This window comes from Meles meles, chromosome 18 (assembly GCF_922984935.1).
Source record: "Meles meles chromosome 18, mMelMel3.1 paternal haplotype, whole genome shotgun sequence".
Classification (NCBI taxonomy): Eukaryota; Metazoa; Chordata; class Mammalia; order Carnivora; family Mustelidae; genus Meles; species Meles meles.
The window spans coordinates 30,898,065-30,912,587 of NC_060083.1; the positions used below are offsets into that span (position 1 = coordinate 30,898,065).

Below are 14,523 nucleotides of genomic sequence, written 5' to 3' on the forward strand. Positions count from 1 at the left end.
GCTGTCCGATGGCAGAAATACTTCCCATTCCACCTCCCCTGGCCCTTCACACCATCTGAGTGCCACCAGGTAACTTCCCAAGGGACCCTCCCCAGACTGGCATGGACTTCTGACCCCCAGAGAAACCCTCAGACTTCCAACCCACAAAGGTTCTTTCTCCCAGGGTGGTCCCCACAGGACCTCCCTGGGACACTCTGAGGAGGAGAAAAATGAACTGTCAGATACAGTTCAGGTCAGCAAGGAAAGGGGTCCCTAAACCCTGCCCCTGGATTCTATGTTCAAAACAAGGCTAGATCTATCTGCCCTTTTCCTCCAGTTCCCCAGAGACTGCTGCCCTAAGCATCAGTCCTTGCATTGTACAGGCTCAGAGAAGACAATCCTAGTGAAAACAAAATAAATACCTTTTTCTCATGATTTGGGACCCAGAGTGGGGCTGGGTCCATCCCTCTGCCCCCAGACAGGGCTACACTTGAACCACAGTGTAAAGCAGTCACTTAGAAGATCTATCAAGAGGGACGCCTGGGTGGCTCAGTTGGTTGGATGACTGCCTTCGGCTCAGGTCATGATCCTGGAGTGCCGGGATTGAGTCCCGCATTGGGCTCCGAGCTCCACAGGGAGTCTGCTTCTCTCTCTGACCTTCTCGTTGCTCATGCCCTCTCTCACTGTCTCTCTCAAATAAATAAATAAAATATTTTAAAAAAAGGAAGAAGAAGAAGATCTATCAAGAAAACAACATTCTGGAAAGTAGCGTAAGAGATGGCAGACAATCTTTGGAAGTGACTTCACGGGGACCCGTCCCCTTAGCCTCCACCAACGCCCACTGCCCGGGTTCCTCTCCCACAGGCGGAACACTCTTCACAGCTGCAGCTTTTACTGGGGAGATTATCTGACTGTCATCTGTATCTCACACTCTCAAAGGTCAAATATTATTTACTGAATAAATGAACTTCTTTGGACCCTGGGCACTGCGTGACCTTGATTTCTCTTTAACTGCTGCTCCCCAGGGCACAGCTGGGGCCCCAATTAGTTACAAACGATCCATCCCCAATCTGCCAATACAATTCTGTTGTTCAGCTGTCAGCATGCCTTTGGCGTCCTCACTTTAATCTCCCAATTCAAATAAATCCAAAACTCTAGACTCTGACATCTGTGGCTGGGCTCCCCGCCTCTCCACAATTGGAATTTGGAAACTGAACTTAAAACTCGAGGGGCGGGGGGAGGCAGAAGCACTTTCAAAGGGAGGCCTGTATGTCTAAAGTCCCAAGCTTCACCAGCTCAAAGATGGATGTATACTGTCCTAAGAATCCTTAAACTGCCATCTAGTATTGGCATCTACTGAAGAAGAGAAGAGGAGGAGGATGGGAGAGAGAGTGATTCTAGAGCAGCTTTCTGGATTTCTCCTGTTATGGGAACGGCAGACAGATGTTAGGAAGAATGAGAGCTTCTTTTCCTTTCAGGCCTGGCACATCAAGGGGCACCACGGATGCTGCCAGTGCAGCTTTTCATATAATTCAAGAAACACCCACAAAGCTGGTTGTTTATGGTAAGTCCCTGCCCCCCCCCTCCGATTGTGAGCCATTCCTGGCCCAAGACCACTTCTGGTTAATCATCCTTCCTACCCAGGCCAAAGCCTGGCTTACAGTAAGAGCGCAGACTCGTTGGTCAAAGGAATGTAGCAAGTGAGGGGAGGAGGTAGGAGGAGTAGTCATCTGCTGTCAGTAAGCCTCCAGGACTCTACAGTTCATAACAATAATTTCCTATCTTGGTTCCATGAGGGGCCAAGTACTTGATATAGACGATCTCAAGTAATCCTCAGAACAACCCAGAGGCAGGAATTATGATGATTACTCTTATTTGAAAGGTGAGGGAAAAGTTCAAGAAATTAAACATTTTGCCCAAGATCACTCCACTAGAAAGTACCAGGACCAGGATTTGAATCCTTGGACAAACCTCTACCCCTACCCCACATGGATCCTTCAACCCAGATGAGCCAGGGAAGATGGGCATCATTGGTCCTTAAGCCCTTATTACAGCAAGAAGCAGAACACCTTCCAGAGGAAGAGCCAAGTGCTCTTAGAACATCTTCAAACTCTCAGGGCTGGCTCACCACTTCAACTTTTAATTATAGAAATATGAGACAACAAATGAGGGAAGGGAATAACCTCAACCAGAAAGCAGGACAACAGAGCAGGCACAAGAAAAAAACAGTTTTCAGTTCCTGTCAGATCTTCCTAAGGGACTTTTAGCTTTAAGGCAGCAGTCATACATAGGGATCGTTTGTTTCCTTTAGGATTTGAGGGGAAAAAAGAAAGAATCATGTAAGGAAAACTAACCAAATGCCCTATTTAATTTGCATTTATACACAGTACACATGCTTATACCATTAATACAACAAATACTGAAAGGGAATTCATTGCTACTTGACAGTCCACTTGGCTGTGGATCAATTTAGGGAGGGACCCCCAAGAGACAAAAGACCAAAGCAGTAAAAGAAGAGATAAACAGGAGGCAAATATAATGGATGACACATGCAGGAGATACAAACAAGTGAAGGAAAGGAAGTGGCAAAATACAGTGAGGGGAAGGAGGCCAAAGGTCAAAGATGCTGCATGGATGGTTTCTGCTAAGGAAATCAACTACCTCCATGATTCCCAGGCCTCAGTCATTTAGGGGGACTACATCAGAAAAAAAAAACTTGGGAAAACTGTAGGGGGGACTATAATTTGCTTGCTTTTATTAGATTCCCTAGCTGAAAATTCTCATTTTGTAGGCCTGTGGTTGGACCAGAAATTCTTATGGCAGCCAGGTTTGGGAATCTCGAGGGATAGTCCCATTTTTGAAGATGTCTATTATCTATGTCAACTAACCATTGTCCACAGATTTCTGTGAATAGAAGCCAACAGTCCATTTCCATGGAGTTATTCTAAACTGTAGCAATAGTGGAGTGTCTGGCTGGCTCAGTAGAGCATGGGACTCTTGGTCTCGGGGTCGTGGGTTCGAGCCCCGTGCTGGGTGTAGAGACTGCTAAAAAAATAAACTTTGGGGGAAAAATAAGTAAACTGTAGCAATAGCAGCCCAAGCAAAATCCCAATGTTCTCTTTCCAACATCTCATGTGCCTACTGAACATTCACCATACATTACCTTTAATGTTCATACCTCTGTGCCTTTGCACACACTGTTCCCTCCGAGCATTTCTGCATGTTTAAATCCTCATCATTCTTCACACCTCCATCTCCAAATGCCCACCCTTCTTTCTGTAGCTCCATAATGACTTTAAGCTTTTTGTACCTTATACTCTGGTTATTGACACATATGCCTTAATCTCTCCTACTTGAGTATATGCTCTTAGGGGCAGGGGCCATTGCTTATCCCATCTTCATCTCCCAAAGGTCTTACATTATCTGTTGAATTGTTATTAGCCGGGAAAATAAAGTAAAACCAAGGTTCATTTTCAGCCCTAGGCCAGAGGTTCCTCTTCTAAGCAGCCCAAAATAGAAATCAAAATTCTACTGACTCAGGCAGGATATGCTCCAAGCCTATCCTCTCTTGCCCCAGGTACTCACAACCAAACAGCAGGGAAAACAAAACAAATCATTGGTAAGGTCAGTATTTCGTATTATTACATTTCTTATCAGATAAAATAATGCCACTTTCTTCAGCAGAATCAAACTCAGCTCCTGTTCATGACAAGACCCTGTTTCTGCCTTAGTGACACCCATCGGCCATCTGGAAATCAAGCCTTCCTTCCCTAGTAAGAAATAGACAAGGGAACTCCAGACACTAGAGACAAATTTCATTCTGAGCTGGCAATCTAGTTTCAGATCAAAACCACCAAATCTGGACATACCACATTCTCAAGACCACAGGGGAAGGCGGTAGCTCAGGAAACAGGAGAGCACAGGGCTGCGGACCCAACCAGGAATGTGAGTGGCAGTGTTCTTACCTCACAGGCAGAAGGTTCCTTTGCTTCATCACAGAAAGGAGGTAGGCCTTCCCTAGGATCAGGACATTATGGGTTATCTGGGGGGTTATTCAGAAGTTGACATACTTCAAGAACGTACAGGAATAGAAAGAACCCTGGGCCTGGAAATGAAAGGTATGGTTTACAGTCTCTGTTTTGCCTTAATTAGCTCTGTCTTAACCAAGTCCTTTTTGCCTACTTGAGCCTCAATGTTTGTATCTCTAAAATGTAAAATCTGAAATGATTTTAATACCCAAATCAGCAGCTATCCAATTAAAAAAAGAATGATAAATCATTAACTTTAGAGAAAATACAAATTACAAGGAAAAAATTAGGATGAGGGGCCCTAAGGTTACTGAAGTCAGGTCACAGATTTGGCTCTGTGCTTCCTGGCACCCAAAGCGAAAAGAGAAACATGATCAGTTATACATTTCCAATTGTCCACAAAGAAATATCATGCCCATTCCTCAGGAGAGGCAAAGCTTTTTCTGGCACTTGCCCCTGAACGAAATTTCTCCCATTAACTACTTAAAGGGGATACTAAGTGAAACTGTAGCTTAAGGGAGCAGCAACATCATCCCTTATGAGAAATATACTAGAGTTATAAAGCTGTTTAGACTGTGTCCCTCCATGAAAGCAAAGGGCAGGACACCGAAGTTCATCTCAGTGAAAATAATTCTGGAGGGGCTGAGGTAATATGGACCAAATATGCAGCTTTCAGTCAGCCTAGCTTAATCGAAGGATAAACTAAGAATGGCCAGAGGAACAGGCAGACGACGTGTCCTTCCAAAAACTTCCATGACTTCTTTCACATAGGTGTTATCAAAAGTTGGGCAACAACCTGTGATTAGAGGATTCCTAACTTCCACTCTAGTCTTGATAGATGTCAGTGACATGTTTGGTCTTCATTTACTGGCACTAATTTAAGATCTGGTGGTTTTCCCTCTTACTGCATACTCCCAAATCAATGGGATGGGAATTCCCGCCAAAGAGAGGAGGGAAATCTAATTATGAGTGGTATTATTAAAAGCTAACAGGGAGCCTGGGTAGCTCAGTCGGTTAAGTGTGGGGCTCTTGGTTTCGGCTAGGGTCATGATCTCAGGGTCACGAAATGAAAATCCAAATCAGGCTGAACACGTGGGCCAAAAGGGGCTTGAGATTCTCTCCCTCTGCCCCTCTCCCCCTCCAGATCATGCACTCGCTTTCTCTTTAAAATAAATAAATAAAAGCTAACAGCAAGTGTTTATGTGCCAGGCTCTGTGCCTGGGTTCCTATACATCCTCTCATTTTGTCTTATCAATTCTGTGAGACAATAACTATTATTATTAGTCCTATTTTACAAATAAAGAACAGAGATTTAGAGATTTTTAGCAAATTGCCCAAGGTCACAAAGCTAATTATCCGGGTCTTTTGGTTCCAAAGCCCAGGTTCTTAGCCCTACTTAATAGTGCCTCCTAGTATTAATGAAGTGTGATTACTGGTAGAAATGCTTGTTTGTCAGGAAAAGTGAAAACAAAATAAAGCTACTGGGGGAGGCAGGAGCTGTTTATTAACACAACAAAATGACAACAGAACTTTTAGAGACTTATTAAAAAGTGTAAAAGGGTGAAAAATATTGTGAAAAGCAGAAATCCTGAAATAAATTCCAAGGGAACACTATCACACTCCAGAAAAAGGGAGAGAAAAATTATTTTCCTCTTCTCCTCTTGAAAATGAAAGTATTACTTCCTACTCTTAGAGACTCAAAACCTTGGCTCTCTTTAGGTATTCATTCATTCCACTGATGGGTAGATACTTATCCAGAGCTACCCAGGCCAGGTACTGTCAGCAGTGACAGAATCATGTAGCCATCAAGCAGATAATGTATTTCCAGATGGTATTAAAGTCCCTCGAAAAAAGTAAAATTAAGGGGATTAAGAGGGGCAGGGATGGGAGTTGTTGCTCTAGATAATTGATCTGAGAGAGGCTCTCCCAAGACCCAAGAGCCAATCACGTAAAAATTTATAGAGAATTGCATTCTGGAAAGAATAACTACCAGTAGAAAGGCCCAACGACAAAAACAAACCTTCAACATTTTAGAAACCTGAGGAAAGCTGGCACACATGGACCTGGTAAGGACCTGTAGGAGATGAGGGGAAAGAGGCTGGAGGAAGTAGACAAGACGTACAATGCCCACAGGGAAGGGCGCTGGATAATAGGAAGCCTCTGGAAAACTTTAACCAGGGGAATAGCATAATCCGATTTTATTTTAAACCCTCCAGGGGCTCTATTCCCAAATCTCAGGGAAATTCGGGTAGGTGTGGTCCTTTAAAGATGCCTGGCTCATCTTTTGTTAAGGAAAAGATCATTAAAAGCTATCTACTCTAACAAAATACCGTTAGCCTGCAGGCCCTGGCTTTCCACAATTGGGAGGCTCAAGTTTAAAAAAGATGACTCCCTTTCCACAGTTTTAGACCCCTTTGGGCTAAGGGAATGTAACAGAGCACCTAGTGGTTTGTTGATGGACCCTAGGGAAATGCCAAGATAACTGACAAAGGAAACTGACACTGATCCTCCATTTGAGTCCTACCTGGACATCTCTTCCCTCTCCTTTTCTATACTAGGACATCCTATCCTCTGCCATCCATTTGTTGCTTTCTTCTTTATTACAGGCTTAAAAACAGACATCCTAAATATGAGTGGCTTGACCATACTGAACATCATTCATTTCAAAAATCCTACAGTTAGTATTCCCATATTAAGCATACCTTTGGCAGGAAGGACCACTGTTGAATTTGAACTGGGACAGAGTTCTATTTGAAGCTAAATGCAGCTTTGATTAATTCAAGGAAATTTCTTTTACCAACATGTCTGGACTCAATAAGAGGAAAACTAACACGGGGATGCATCAGGTGTGGGTATGTTTGTGCCTGAAGGTAGAGACAGATAACAAGATTCACCTGCACATAGGGGCAGAGATGTCATCACAGGAACGAACCAGGGCTGAGGTAGGCAAGGAGGTCAGGGAAACTTATTAAAACTCATCTTATTAATAACTTATGCTAATATCATTAACAACTGTTGACAAACCCCTGACTCCCCCATACTCCCAAACAAAAACAAAAGCCTGCCTGCCCTTCCCCCAGGCCACATGGCTTGGAATACCCAGCTATTAAACAACACTGACATTTTCTACTGGCCAATTGTTAATACCCCAGGCATAATAACTATGTCACTGCCTCAAAACTATCTGATTTTTCACTGTTTTAATGATTTTATTTTTTTTAAGATTTTATTTATTTATTTGTTTGACAGAGATTACAAGTAGGCAGAGAGGCAGGCAGAGAGAGAGAGGGAAGCAGGCTCCCTGCTGAGCAAAGAGCTCGAAGCAGATGCAGGGGCTCTATCCCAGGATGCTGGGATCATGACCTGAGCCGAAGGCAGAGGCTTTACCCACTGAGCCACCCAGGCACCCCTGTTTTAATGATTTTAATAATCTATGAATAGTATAGCATACTCATCAGCACTACTCACAACCCCAATCCCACACACCTAGAAACATCCAGCCATACAGAACACCAAACAGCAGTCCCCAGATGGACTGAGCAGGGTGGTGTGGGAGGGATGGGGGGTTCCTATGGCCAAGGCTTCACAGCAGCTAAAAGCAAACACACTCTTGGACTTTTCAAAGCCTAGGCTAGTGTGACCAGCAGATGAGTGACAGAGTTTGCACAGAATAGGTTACATACGTGACTAAGGCTTTGCATGCTTCATATCCAGTTAATAATGCCTTTCATTGTTCATTGCGCCCAATTCCCATTAGATGTGGGTTTCTCATTGACCACCTGCATCACAATCTCATGGTCCACTTAATAAAAATGGACCCCACTGAGAATAAACATCTCCAGAGTTGACTGACAGACTGCATTTTTAAACAATTTTCAGGTCATCTTTGTGCACATTCAAGTTGGAGGACCTCTGTCGAGCAATGTTTCTTAAACGGTGGGTCATCACCCATTCACCCATTTGGTAAAAAAATCAAATTAACAGGCCATGACCAGCAATTGGGTTTTTTGTTTGTTTTTTAATGGAGGAGAAAAAAATAGCACACTGCAGGTCGCGAGAACATTTGTTTCCTGGAATTTATCACAGTTGTGGACCTCAGTGCAGTGATGTAAAAGGTATTCCTTACTTTGAATCCCAAAGTTTGACACCACTCTCGTTGAGGGAAAAAGGAAAACGGTACGCTTGTACATGATGTTTATTTCCCATTTTCCACCCCTAACTTCAAGTTTTTTTATTTTAGTTCAAGCACAAGATACCAAGACAGATCCCAAAAATTCTATTATCAAATCCTAAACCAATAAGGTAAATAAGTTAAGAAGAGGTGTGAACCTCAAGGCCCCCACTCTTGCCTGAGATCCTTACCATGAAGCTGGGGATAAGGGATGGTGCCAAAGGGAAGCTGGTGCAACTCTCATCAGGCTGGACCTGTTCCCTGGTAAAGAACTTATAGCCACTTGTATCACAGTTCAGAGGAATTAAAATGTTCCTCATCAGGGGCAAGACTCACCCTTAGTATAAGTGCTAAGGAAATGCGGAGAGGAATAGAACTCAGATTAGGCCCATCCTTGCATCCTGTGGCCAGAAGTCAAAGGAAAGCTAGGGAGTGGTCATCCAAGCCCACTGATTACAAGCCTGGGATTTCTCACAACCAGGAGAGTACTGAAGAGCATCAAGCCCGTGAGATCAAGTCCCTCCCCAGAGCCAGTGGGTGACAGGAGTTACCTCTGGCAAGTCACTTAAGCTCTAACCCCAAGCTCCTTGCTCCCCCATGTTCAGTCACCAAATGGGATACAGGGAAGCAGACAACTTCCCTGCTTGTCCAACGCTCTAGGATAGGGAACCCCATCTTGCTGGACCAAAAGAGGACAACAGGGGAAGGGCAAAGAATAGATAAATAGCTAGAGGTCTTGTTAGCGCTTAGATTCACCAGAAGCAAGGACTCACTTAAAAGAGCCTTGTAACTCCAAGACAGCAAACTGACAAGGCCAAAAAGCAAAAACCCCAGCAAACCCAGGTGCAGTTTCGTGTGCCGTTCATGGCGGTGGGACTATGGGAGGGTCTGCTAACTTGCAACAGAGACAAACGGAGGACACTCACTCACTTGGCTTTTTAAGTGCTTGTAAGCTGAGAGTGAAGTCAGAGGTGGCAGTCTCCTGGGCTTCGTCCAAAAGAACAGGTGGCTACCCCAACCCCCAACGGGAGAAAAGCCACCACTTGAATCAAGACACCCAGAGGAGATCAGCGGCCAAGGAGGGTGAACTTGAAGCAGTGAGAGGTCGGGGCTGCCCCTCTGCGCCAGTTCCTGGGAGGTACTCGCTGGAGAGGCCCCTACATTCCATCGGGCAGGAGAGAACTCGGCGCCCACCCCCTTGGCAAGGGCAGTGGGGAGGCGCCGGGAAGCGGCCAGGCAGGAACTCGGCTGCGGTTACCTCGGCCCAGGGCCGGCCAAGCGCTCCTGGGAGTTTCGTGGGCTGCCAGTCCCCCACAGGCTGGGGGCCCCGAGGGCGGCGGCCCCGAACCCAGTGTCTCCAGCGGAGGCCCAGCGTCCCCGGGGACAGAAAACGCCTGAAGCACCCCTGCCGACCCCCACGGAGCCCGAACCCGCAGAAACTATGCTGAGAAGCAGCAGCGACCCGGTGTCCAAGTCCCACCCGCCAAAGCACTCACCCTAGACTTGCCCGGCTCCTCGCACAAGTCCCCGACCCCGACCTGGGAACCCACGCCGCCACGGGTCCCTCCGCAGCCAGCCGCCGGGCCGGCAGTGTTTGTAAACAAACCGGTCACGTGGCCCCGGCGGCCCGCTTCCCGCCTCGCGCGCCCGCGGCCCCCACGGGGACCCCACGCCGAACCCCGCCTCGGCGGCGCAGCGCAGGGGGCGCCGCGCGCTCCGCCCGGGCCGGCCGGAGGGGCTTCGGGACCGGAGCCCGGCGCCGGGTGCGAGGCGTCCGCGCTGACAGCGCGCCCCACGCCCACGCGCGCCCGGTCCGCGCCGCGCGCCAGGGCTGCTTACCCGGCAGCAGGCTGCCCCGTCCGGCCAGCGCTGGGCTCGGCTCCGCCGGGGTGCGCAGCAGCGAAGGACCGCCCTGCTGGCTCCCGGGCTCCGGGCGCGCTCTTAAAGCCACAGTCTCCGCCACTGCCGCCGCCGCCACTCCGCATCCCTCCGGGTCGGGGCCGGGGGCTGCCCTGTGACGGACGCGCCCCCGCGCCTATCCCCTCGCCTCAGCACATAGCAACACGCCGCGGGTTGGCTCGGCTCGGCCGCAGCCCATCCGCCCCAAGCCAATCAGCGAAGGACGGAACTCCGCCCCCCGCTTCCCCAACCTCCCACCCCCCCACCCCTGTCCTGGGCCGGCTCGGGTGCGGGGAGTGCTTCCAGAGCTTGGTCTGGCCCGCCGCGGCTCTGCCGGCGAAGCTCGGCTAAGCAGGGCTACCGGCTGAAGGAACAGAGAGACAGTGATGAGGATGGTTGGCTTTCGGTGCTTGGGAAGAGACCGTTTATTTGCGTTTGGGTTTTGTCCCCAGGTCAAGGCTGGGATTCCTGGAACCTAGGGTTAGGAGTGGGGAGTCTGTACAGTACTTAGACTTGTAGGGCCAAGACAGCAACTCCCTCCTTACACCTTAGCCATTTCTAACTCAGAGCCTAAGTTACCTGAAGAGGGTCTCAGGACCCCGGCCAGCAGAATTTAGTAAGATAATGCCAAACCAACGCAGGCCCTAGCCCGAAGCAAGGCACTTCTCCACTTCTCGGTGTTCCGCCAATAATTTCAGAGAGTATAAGTAGGAAAGATGTGGTAGGGGAATTGGAAGGCGTCCAGCCTCCTATTGCTGCTGATTTTCCAAAGCTTTAGCAGGGAAATGTGGATGGTTAGCCTAGAAAAGTAAGATGGTCAGTGACCAGAGGGGAGGAGCCCACGTTCTGGATCAGTGCTTTTCAAGGAAGAGAAGGTTAAAAAATAAGCCCAGGCAGTCAGGAAATCCAGGAAGGCACCAGGTGGGTGGAGTGGGGTAGTCTCCCTGCAGGAAAACAGGTCAATTTGAGAAAGAATGCTGGCAGGGGTGAGGGGAAGAGAGGATCCCAGCCTTTTCACTTCACCACCAAGGTTCTGCAGTTCCTCAGAGAGCGGTAAGAAACCCCATGTTTTATTGAACAGCTCTCAGGATGTGAGATGCCCCTGGAGGTACAGCTGACTCCACTCCTTCCATATAGCCATTTGCACATAAACTGAAAATGTTACTGGAGTAGACCCCCATGTGGCTCTAACTTCACCTGCAGCTCTAGCCAACTGTCTTTAAACTATATCTGATTCAGTTACTATACATTGCATTCACATCGAGTTCAGTTAATATACCTTGCATGGTTGGATGTGAATCCAGTCCTAATGTCAGTAAAATGTTTGTATAAACAACAAAAGTGCCTCAAATTCATTCATTACTTACGTATCAGCCTCAAATTTGCAATCCGGGTGTAAGCAGGAGCACCATGTCACTGTCACTGTTCGCATTTGACAAACTTGGAAAGAAAGGTTTAACATTCCTTTAGCTGAAATGCGATGATCTCTTTCTAGAGGATCAAGAGGTTGATTTCTATCTAGCTCTGATGTGCCTTCTGGGCAAATTTCTTTGTCTCTCTAGGCCTTCATTTTTACAGTTGAAAACGAAGATTGAGATAGCATGATTTCTAAAGTCCTTTCCCCCCCAAAATTCTAAGGCAGGCCAAGAAGTTAAACTTGTTACACATTTCAGCAATATTCTCCTAGTGAATATTTGTGTTGCCAGATCAACACTCCCCAACAGTAGATGCTGCATTAGTTTAACACCCTAGGATACTGGGATGTTATGTAACAAGATTGGTGGCTACTGTTTCTGTTTAAATAAAAGATAATGTTAGCTAAGGAGGACAAGCCTGGTGCAGCGGTTCAGAGGGAGATCTGAGGACCCCTGCAGGCCTGCAGTGTATATGCAGGGGACTGGAGAAGGGAATAGGAGGGTAGGACCAGGAGACAATAGAACCAGCCAGCCAGCCAAGGACAACAACAAAAAAATTTAATAAGCCTGATCGTGCCTACTCCCAGTAAAAAGAGCCAAGTATGGTGAGCTGCTAAGCATGAAGGTAGAAGTGGAACAAAGTAGTAGAAGCAACTTCTGTCTCTCTGAAAGCAAGCACCTCTAATTTCCCCTGAGTACATACGTTCTTAGTGCCTATTATGTGCCGAATTTCCTACCTGCATGGTAGTATTCTAAAGAATCTGCTGAGGAGAGAAGCTGGGACCAATGGAGACTGTGTGAGAACAGACCAATATTTATCCCCTTCTCCCACCTTCTTTTCATCATAACACATATCACTCTCTGAAATTCCTGTATACACTTATTTATTTGTTTTCTGTTTCTATCCCATCCAGCTCTCAAGTGTCAACTATATGAGAGCATCAGAGACCTTGTCTATCTTGCTTCCTGTTGTTTTCCCTGTGCCAAGAGGATCTGACATTCAACCAGTATTTGTTTGTTCAATAAATAACTGAACAAATAAATAAATATGCCTACAGCCTCACACCCTTAACCCCACAGTTTCCTTCACTTGGAATGTTATTCTCTCCTTAACACCCCCCCCCCAACCTTCCCCCACCGCTTCTTCCTCTCATCCTTCCATCTCAAAGCCTTTTGCTGAATGACTCAGACCAAAAATCAGATCAAATGTCACTTCTTTGGAGGAGTTTCCCTTAACCTCCCTAGAGAAATTAATTTTTTCTCCTCAGTACCCTCATAGTATTTTATCCATAGCCCCATTATATCACTCAGTTATCAGTTATCCATCCTCCTGCCAGTCCCTCCTGGGCTGGAACCTTATCGGATGTCTTTATGTTTTCAGCAGCTGACACATGGCAGGCCCCTTCTCAAGGTTTGTATCTGAATTGAATCCAGTAGGGATCCAAACAGAAGAAGATAGGGTCTGTCCTCAGAGTATACTGATCAACAGATAGCAGTCTTACTTTGCAGTATGACATTAAACCTGAAACTTGAAGGATATTCTATAATAAAAGGGCAGCCTGCATTTTAAAATCACAGTACAATAGAAAGTTCCTGGAGGCTAAAGGCTACAGGCTCTCACACTACTATATCACCTGGGAAACATTCCCTTCTGCCTGTGTGAGGTGGGGAAGTTATTCCTCCTGGGCTTCATTGTACCCCCTCCTCCCCCAACAAGTAAAATCCCATGACATTACATCACAGAGGAGGGCCTGGTGCCATCTTCCTGTGGACAGATCTTGGTAACAGTGCTTTGTTTCTTTATGTACAATAAATGCTTTCTCTGATCCTTGTCCAAGTCCCTCATTTTCAGTCACGAAAGTGGCTGATTAAATGCTTTTCAGACTGTAAATGGGTTAAGTGTTGTACCTAAGTCCTCCGGAACATACTCCAACAAAAAAGCTGCCATCATTTAGTGAGTATGTATTGTGCACTGAGCAGTTTCTAGTCTATCTAGTTGTATTTAATCCTCAAAGCAACCTGGAAGATAGGTAATTTCTTCTCTCTCTCTCTTTAAAGCTGATCTTATGGAATTTGAACCCTGATCTATCTAGCTTCCAAGTCCATTCACTTTCTTTCTTCCACACCAACAAAGAATAAAAATGCTTCTCTCCTCTTCAAATATCTTAGTCACCTTTACAAGGAAACTCATCTGAACATCAAACTACCGACAAAGCAAAACCCTATGCCAAGCTAAAGGGCCTAGAAACAGGAGTTTAGGGGTATAACACTTCCATCTTAAAAACAACAGGAACAATAATATTTATCTTATTCTTCCTATGTTCTAGAAGCTACTTTAGACACTTTACATGCCTTGTTTCATTTAATCCAATCTTCACAACAAGGTACCACAGTTGTCTATACCTTAAGCACTGTTCAAAATCCAAAAAGCTCTGAAAATCAAAAAGTGAGTTCGGCAGAGGTCATATGGAACAATAACAGAACACTAGTATTCATTAAGTAAAATCTGTAGGGTAAAAAAACACTTGACAGGATACAAGCAATTATTTTTTTCTTCCTTTATTTTCATAAGCTGCTAATAGCACTCTCATGGAGCTTCTTTTCATTCCCAGTCCTTCCCACGTGGACTCATCTCAATATTTGTCTAATCAATAGGTTGTATCTCCCAATCAGTTACAATACCGTTGAAGATGTCTTTCTTTTGCACAGTTTTTAACTTTCAACAAACTAATATAATAAACCATGGAAGATTTTTCCATGCACCACTTTTCAAGAAAAAAAATTGATGCAGCTCATTTGATGGCAAACTTCAACTGATATGAGATCATTTGTAGGCTTTATTAATCCCATCTAGTATATTCATATGTTTCTTGTGGGAATATTAATGCTTGAAGAGCTCACGCTCCCTAGGGTTTTGTGTGATATATAGTGTATGTGCTGAAAGCTCCTGGAATTTAAAACCTCTCTCTCAGGATTCCAAATATGAGATCAAGGACTATGTCATTATCCCTGTTTAACAGATGAGTAAACT

The 14,523-nt window shown here is 45.9% G+C and overlaps 1 protein-coding gene across 2 annotated transcripts in view; it reads right to left on the reverse strand.

Annotated features, from left to right (window-relative positions):
* The window catches only part of YPEL2 (yippee like 2), a 64,622-nt gene extending 54,422 nt beyond the window's left edge, over nucleotides 1–10,200 (reverse strand). Inside the window, exon 1 of one of the 2 annotated variants that reach the window (XM_045986105.1) lies at nucleotides 10,018–10,200. The gene's annotated coding sequence lies outside the window, so the exon portion shown is untranslated. Of the gene's footprint in view, nucleotides 1–9,674; nucleotides 9,978–10,017 lie in introns of those variants that run through there. The other variant, XM_045986106.1, reaches the window with a different exon arrangement.
* Nucleotides 10,201–14,523: the final 4,323 nt, after the last annotated feature.